Source organism: Sturnus vulgaris, chromosome 18 (assembly GCF_052056855.1).
Source record: "Sturnus vulgaris isolate bStuVul1 chromosome 18, bStuVul1.hap1, whole genome shotgun sequence".
NCBI lineage: Eukaryota > Metazoa > Chordata > Aves > Passeriformes > Sturnidae > Sturnus > Sturnus vulgaris.
In genome coordinates this window covers 3,436,849-3,444,181 of record NC_142260.1, presented here as the reverse complement: position 1 = coordinate 3,444,181, position 7,333 = coordinate 3,436,849, and the positions used below count along the sequence as shown (strand labels likewise).

At 46.6% G+C, this 7,333-nt stretch overlaps 1 long non-coding RNA gene across 1 annotated transcript; it reads left to right on the top strand.

The window, feature by feature from the left end:
• Window positions 1-248: 248 nt before the first annotated feature.
• On the top strand, window positions 249-6,858 carry LOC148221693 (uncharacterized). The gene is made up of 3 exons (XR_015807447.1): window positions 249-500; window positions 4,251-4,338; window positions 6,450-6,858. It is a non-coding gene; the product is annotated as an uncharacterized LOC148221693 (long non-coding RNA).
• Window positions 6,859-7,333: the final 475 nt, after the last annotated feature.

The window sequence follows — 7,333 nt, the reverse complement described above, 5'->3', positions numbered from 1 at the left end:
TGTGTTTCTCGAAAGACCAGTTCCTTTAAATTCCTGCATACATCTTTAATTTTTGAGTGCCACGTGTCAGTTAAGTCCTGAAAACATGGTGCACACACATTATTTCCACATGGGTCAGAACCATCTTTTGCCAGACTGAAAGGATCTGATCTTGTCTCAAATTGTACTCCTGGTTCCTAGAAATACTCTTGCTAGGAGATAAGGAATATGATGTAACCATGGATGTCCCCTGAGTATTCTGGATTGAATGAAATCCTCCTTGTCTACCATGGTCACAGAATAAAAATTCCAGATGGGCTAATCATAACACAAACATTTACTGAGGTTTCAAGCCGGGACATCTGGGAGAAGAGCTATGGAGCAAAATGCTAAAAAGAAAAGGTGCATTCATCCTAACTGGGACAGCTTTTCCCCCGGAGTGGCCAGGGGAAGTGCTGCCTTCGTTTGGCCAGCAATAAAGAATGGCAGGAATTGGAGCCAGCCCACCCTTGGACATGAAGGTGAGCTCATGCAGGTTCCTGCTGGGGGAGAGGAGGGGTCTCCAGGGGAGCCTTGTCCCTGGAGAAGGGCACTGTGGAAATCTCTGGTGCTTGGGTGAGGCTTTATGGCGACATTCCCTGTTTGTCTTCATTAATGTTTCTATTTATGGTGTGGGGAATAGAGTCGGCTTTGGTTTGCTCTATGTGCCATCTACAGGTACAGGGATGAGAGAGGCTTCTCCTCCTGCTGAAACCATCCTCATGCTCTGTGTTTAATGTAAACAGTGTGTTTAGAAATGTATTGTCTGTGGCAGACCTGACATCACAACCAAATTCTTTAAAATAAAATGTTGAGGGGGAATCGTGTGTCAGCTGCCTAGCGCTGAAATGTATGGAATGGAATTAAGCAAACCTTTTCTTAATTAAAAAAATGAAAATGGATTCTGAACTTTATCTAAGGGTCGCTTTGGGATGATTTTTAGACAGAAAAAATCTTGGCTTTCTGGCAGGACAGCTGTGAGGGAGTGTTCTATTCATTAGAACACAATTTGTCCAAGAAAATACGTTCCAAGTCCTAATCAATTTAGATGAAAACTTGCTGGACAGGGTTCAAGCAGGCCAGTTATGGAGTCTCATAAAGCCAAACCCACATGTCTCAGTGGGCAAGAGGCTAGATAATCTTAGCTTACAATGGAATGTTTAAATTTATACAGCTAAGACACTGACATAGGCACAAGGGCTGGTTCTTTTGTGATGGTTTTTTTTTTAACTCATCACAAAGATGAGTTAAAATTTTTAAGAAGAAATGGAATTTTTAAAGAGAGGGAATGTCCCTTTAAGATCTAATCACTCATGCTGAATGGACTGTGGCCAGATCTATCCTTGCTTTAGCATCTATAGAAAGATTTTTGGAAAAGACCAGCTTCCAAAGCGCTAGGAAGGGAGGTGTGCCTCCAAATAAAGGTCCTTGGCATCACAGGCTCTTGTGGAGTTTTATAATTCCCAGCTGCATGAGGATTTTTTTTTTTTTTAATGAGCTGCTTCAGGGGTGGAAATGGAGCAGTTTGGAGGAGCTGTTGCACAGTGAGCCCCTGGGAAGGTGACACCATGCACTGCATTGTTCTGCTGTTAAATGCAGGCTCTTTATGATGACACATTGCTACCGAGCACACAAAACCACAGCTCAGCACACCCCCAGCCCTCCTGGGGTTAATGGTAACTATTTTAGGGTTTGCTTTTCTGTCATTCAGTTAGTTTCTCCATTATTGCAGCTGGTAGCTTTAAAACAATGTATTTGCAGATCCTTGCAAATTCCCATAGGGAATGAGATAAATAACCTGAGCAGTCTTCAGCCTGGGGAATATTTCATTTCTTAATCTGAAATGGTTTTCTAGCTTGCAGAGTCTTAGCTAAGGTTAATCTCCATCACAAGCATGAACGAAGGGTGCCTTTCACAGTAACTTTCAATGTCTGGTAGAAAGCCACAGCAAGATGTTGGTCTCTGAAGTGCCAGCTCACATTCACCTCTTGGCCAGTGCATCCTCTGCTCTCCTGCATCCGTCACTGGGAAGGGACAGACACAGATTTCTCTTCTCTCATGACTCTCTTCTGGCACTGGAAGGCCTTCACTGACTCTAGGGGGAAAAAAAATTCATTCTAGCTGGAAATGGCTCTGTCTACACCACAGGGCAGCCCCTCAATCCCAAACTTGTTACTCACCAGCCTCCTCCTATCCAGGGACTGGGACCCGAGCCAGGAGCTGTCTTTTCTCATCACGACTCCTGTGATTTCAGGGGCAGTGAAATTCCCCTTCTGCCAGTCCTCCTGCTCCTGCTTTGTCCAGCACCACCACCCTGCACCTGCATCCCCCTGCACTCAGAGAGGGATTTACCAGCCTGGCTGGGGCTGGATGTCAAGGAGAAGGATCATGCAGTATTGTTCAGCAGCTTGTGGTCAAAGTCACAAACTCTGGAGACTTCTTGACTACTGTAAAGGCCAGCAGCTCCTTGTCCCACAGCCTCTTCCTTCCTTCACGCCCCGCTCTGCCAAGTCAGCCACCTGAGACTCTGCTTATTGCTCTTGTTTTCCCTGGCTCTTCTCACTTGTTTACTTAAAAATCTCTTTCCCTCCCCTTCCCTTCATTTGAATTTCTTGCAGGAGGGTCTTCTAAGGACACCTACTTTAATCAGAATTCCCTGTGAATTAATAGGCAGCTTTTTTCGGAGTTTTACAAGTTTTGAAATAAAAATGTGATCATTTCTTCATTGTCCCTTCCCCGAACTCTGCTTTCAGTAAACCCTTTTCTTACGGAAAGCTGTGGTTTCAAAGGCCCAGATTAAAAGGCAGAGAGGGAGGAGGAGGAGGAGGAGGGGTGCTTTGGATGCAGCAGGACAGCCTGTCACCCAAGGGAAAGCAGCCGACATGCTGCTGAGGCTGGCCGCATATTTTTGTTTCAAAAAGCACTCCAGACTCAAACCACCTGTGAGTGAGTCTGGCTGGCTGATTTAGTAGGGCCTAGTGCAGGGTGTCCTGTCAAAAGCCACGCTTATTTTCACGAAGGCAAATGAATCAGGTTTGATGGGCACAGCTCGCTGGGACGGGCTCGTTAAAGCTCTGTAAAACAAACTGCGAGGTGCAACATTTCCTTATCCAAACCCAGAGAATAGAGACAGGCGCCCTATGGAAAAGTGAGTCACATTGCCTGTGGTACATTCTGTTCATTCTGTTATAATAAACATGAGTGTTTGTTTGCTGAGTCCATCAGCATCCAGACCTAGACTCGATTAGGAGGACGAGCTCCTCGGCTCGCGTGAGCACTGCTGTTTGCTCGCCCCCCTTGTATAACAGCACCAGTCATGTCAGCCTGCCATTCCAAGAGGAAATAACAGCACTTCCCTCATTTCTTTCAAATCCATCCCAAATTTCTATAAAAGACATCAAAGCAATGACTCTGATACTTCCCGTGCTTTCCAAATGACTCATCTTTCAAAGAAGCTGCTGGAAAATAAGGAGCAACTAAGGTTCCTTCATTCCAGGGTTTGAGACTTTTAAGAATCTCGTGGAAACAAGTCAAAATAAGAAGCCACAAACCCACCTTCTCATAAAACCCTTCTCCATGTTTTATATATTTCTCTGCTACCAGTTGGAGTTGGTTTTATGAGCTGTACTGCCAGGAGATAAAGCAGGTTGTTAGCCCAGCTCCATGTCCGCAGAAGGTGAATTAGCTGGCCAAATGTGTTCATTGCTACTGCTGCTGGAAGATGACTTTTAAATAGGATGATGCTTGGCTGCATCTAGAACTAGTAGTGAAATAATGGATTGTCAGCTGGAAACAAAGGGACTTCTGGGGAGGAAGTTTCTATGCAGCATGAGTAGCATTTTGGAAATCTGACTCTTGCCCTGTTATAAGAACGGGCAAGGTGTCCAAAAATTTAAATGCTCACTGCATTTCTAAGAGCTGTAGATGGGGCAGGAGGGATTGCTTCTGACTTCAGTGGGAAGAGAGCTGGAGATTGGCCATGGGTTAGAAAGTTGTTGGGCTATAGCTTGAAGCATTTCAGCTATGTCCATAGAATCACTTGCTAATTACAATTGCTTGTCTAATGCAGGACTCCAGGAAGTGAGGTTACTGTCCTGCAAAATCTGAAAGGAAGGGCTGGGGACAATGAGCATCCCCTGCCTGGCATTCCCAACTTCTGGGTTGCATGAAGGTACCCTTAAGGCTGCTCATTTTGCTGACTTTTTTCTTTCACCTTTATCCACATGTGGAAGGAGCAGTGGCATTGCCATTGCAGACTCTCTCATGCAAGAGGACCACGCACCAAAAAGCTTTGGGGTACCAAACAGCATAAAACTGGAGGTAAAATGGTTTCTTCACTCCTCAACCTGAACTTACCAGGGGCACTCATGTTGGAAATAAAAACTCTTTTGCCTTTTTGCTCTGGCAAATATCTGGTGATATTTTTTGGGGTGTTTTCTGCCCCAATTTTTTTTTTTTTTTAATTTCACTGCAAGTTATCCAATCACTGCAGTCCATTCATCCTTTCCAGTCTCATATTACAGGTATTTTTGGCAGTTGAGAAAAACCCTGCGTTGTCCTTCTTCAAAGTCTCCTGGTGCCATTGTTGAGGTGGGGAAGTGCTCAGAGCCATGTAGGATGCTCTCAGCATGCACTGGCCAGCTCCAGGAGCCAGTCCAACTCCAGGTTCCCAGAAAGAACCTGGAAAGGTCTCCCACCCCACAAGAAAGCAGCATCCAAAGGCTCTCCTCACCCACTGCAGTGTCCCAGCTTCTGTCCGTGGGTCATGCATCACAGGGATGTTTAATAAACCTGAAGTTTTTAATCTTTAGATGTTCACAGGTGTTCACAAAAACGTAACATATGCAGTAGAACATGAGCAGCTACACCCTGAGAGAAAAAATAACACTGTATTTGAGCATGGCCAGGATGTCACTGTGGGTTCTCTGGAAGGAATAAATGGTTGGCATTGTATTTTTCTAGATGAGATACAAGAGGTTTATCCAGTAATAGAGCCTGTTGAATCTAGAGCAACCTGATTCTTGTAACATCCCCTGCATGTCCATGCCTGCGTTGCAGGTGTAAACACAATATTTAAGAAGTGAGGAAAGACTTAGAGGTCTTTGCAGCCTAAATTATTCTGTGATTCTGAGATCATTGAGTTGAACTGACTTGATTTCTGCTTTTTATCCCTATCAGTGACTGTCTTCTTTCCGTTGTGGAAATTGTCACCCTGTGACCACATCGTTGAAGGGATTATTTAAAAAAAATTAACCTGCTGACTATGGTTTTTAAACGGTATTTTTTAATATTTTATGTGTGTGTATGTGTGTGTGTGTGTGTGATTAGACAAAAGCAGGGGCTGTTGGAAGCTGCAGGTCCTGGTCTTTGCTATGCTGGCTCCTGGTGAGGCAGGGATGCATAAAGCTGTTTGGTATGTGCTGCTGCAAGAAATACATGTGCAAGCATGATGAGGCATCTGTGGGTGCAGGAGCATCTCCCAGGGAACTCTGATGTTTTCTTTGCTGACAGTATCATTCCACTGAAGCAGCTTTCAGTTGCTTTCTACCTCAGCTTGTTTATCTGTAAAATGGAAATGGGGAACTTCCTAGAGAACCCAGAGCCATATTTCTAATTATTCATAGCTTGTGCGTACCCTTGAGGCGAGCAGAAGCTGTAAATCTCCGAAGAAGCTGCATACCAACATTTCTGTGGTTTGAGCATCAGGGGAGCCCCTTTTCCACAGCCCCTGCTGTATTCTGCTGGCTCTGTGTCTCATGGCAAACCTGTGTTCAGCCCTTGGCAAGCAGACCAAGCAGGGACCCCTGACCCCTTTCTGTGTGCAGAGCCAGGTGTGTCCCTGCAGAGCCTGTCCTGCTGAGCTGGGCAGGTGCCCGTGGTGTGTGCTGTGTGTTTGGGGTGCCAAAAGCAGCGTGTGGCACACCTGGGCTCCACAATCCATGGGGGCACAGGGCAGTGATCCCCTGCCAGCACCAGCACGGCCCTTCCCCAAGCCCCAGGCACACTCTGCACCCAGGGCCAAGCCCTGCTGGGGCTGTGGGCACACACAGGGCATCCCAAACAGGATGGGAGGCTGCTCAGGTCACGCTGTGCCCTTGGCGAGCAGCCCCAGGCTTTACCATCAGCTCCCTGGAGGCTGCGACATCGGAGCTTGCACCGGCTGCCCCAGCGCAGGGAGGCCAAACAAATTGAATTTCTCTTCAAATTAGCTGTCTACGGCTTTGATCCGTGTCCGCTGGAGACCTCGTGTGTTTTAGCTGGAAGCTCGCCCCGTTCCAGCCCCGTCCCGCCGCCGGGGAAGCGGCGATGCCCCGGCACAGGCGGAGCGCTGGGAGCGCTGCTCGGCTGCGGACACAGCATCGTGCAGAAGGATCCCGGCTTCCCTGGGCCTCCCTCTCACACGAGTTAATTCCTTCCTATTGTCTCTGCAGGTTCTAACGGAATGGTGAGCTGCAGTGAGGAGAGGGGATATGTTCAATTTGAGCGGCGAGATTACGACGTTCCGAATAAAGCCGTATTTATTAATAATTACCTCTCTGCCATGACTTTAAATTCAAACAGCTGGACAGCCTCTGCTCTTTATTAATTTCCTTGGATCCTTGGCACGAAGCCCTCAATTCCTGTGATGTAATGGTATAAAAAGTTGGCTCCGGCCCGAGCTTCCACCCACAAGTTCTAAATTTGGAGCATGGTAAATTTCTGCAGATTCCAGAGACAGGCTATGCTCAAGACGTGCTGATGCCTTCAGTCCCATCCTATTGCACCAAACAACAAGGTTGTGTGCTTTTTATAACGGGGATCATAAATATGACTCAGATGCACATGTTGTCTATGTAAGCACTTGGGGTTGGCTATCACTTTATGGCACTGGGAAGAAGCCAAGGCAAATAAAAATTGTTTTGAGTAAATATTACATTTCTAGAGCATGAATAAGTTTTCTCTGCAGCCAACGTGTCACTAATGGGAATAAGGAAGAAGACGGGGTGGGGGGGAAAGCAGTAACTAAATCACCCCTCTAAACACAGACAGTCTGCAGCAAGACCTGTTGTTTGGACTCGTCTGGGGTGTGATATCCCAGATAATTCATAGCAGGTCTCAGCAAGGCCACGAGAGATGGAAATAAAAATAGCTGTACAGCTCAGAGCCATCCTGCTGCACAGTTCTCTCTTTTGGGTGGGATCTCCAGGAGTGGTATGTAAAACAGGCAGGCAGAGAACCCAGTGTCCTCCTCTCCCCTGCTCCCAAATGTGCAGAGGCTGAGGCATGTGGATTGCTCCGTGGAGATCGCTGCTGCTGCTCACATGCTCAGCACTGA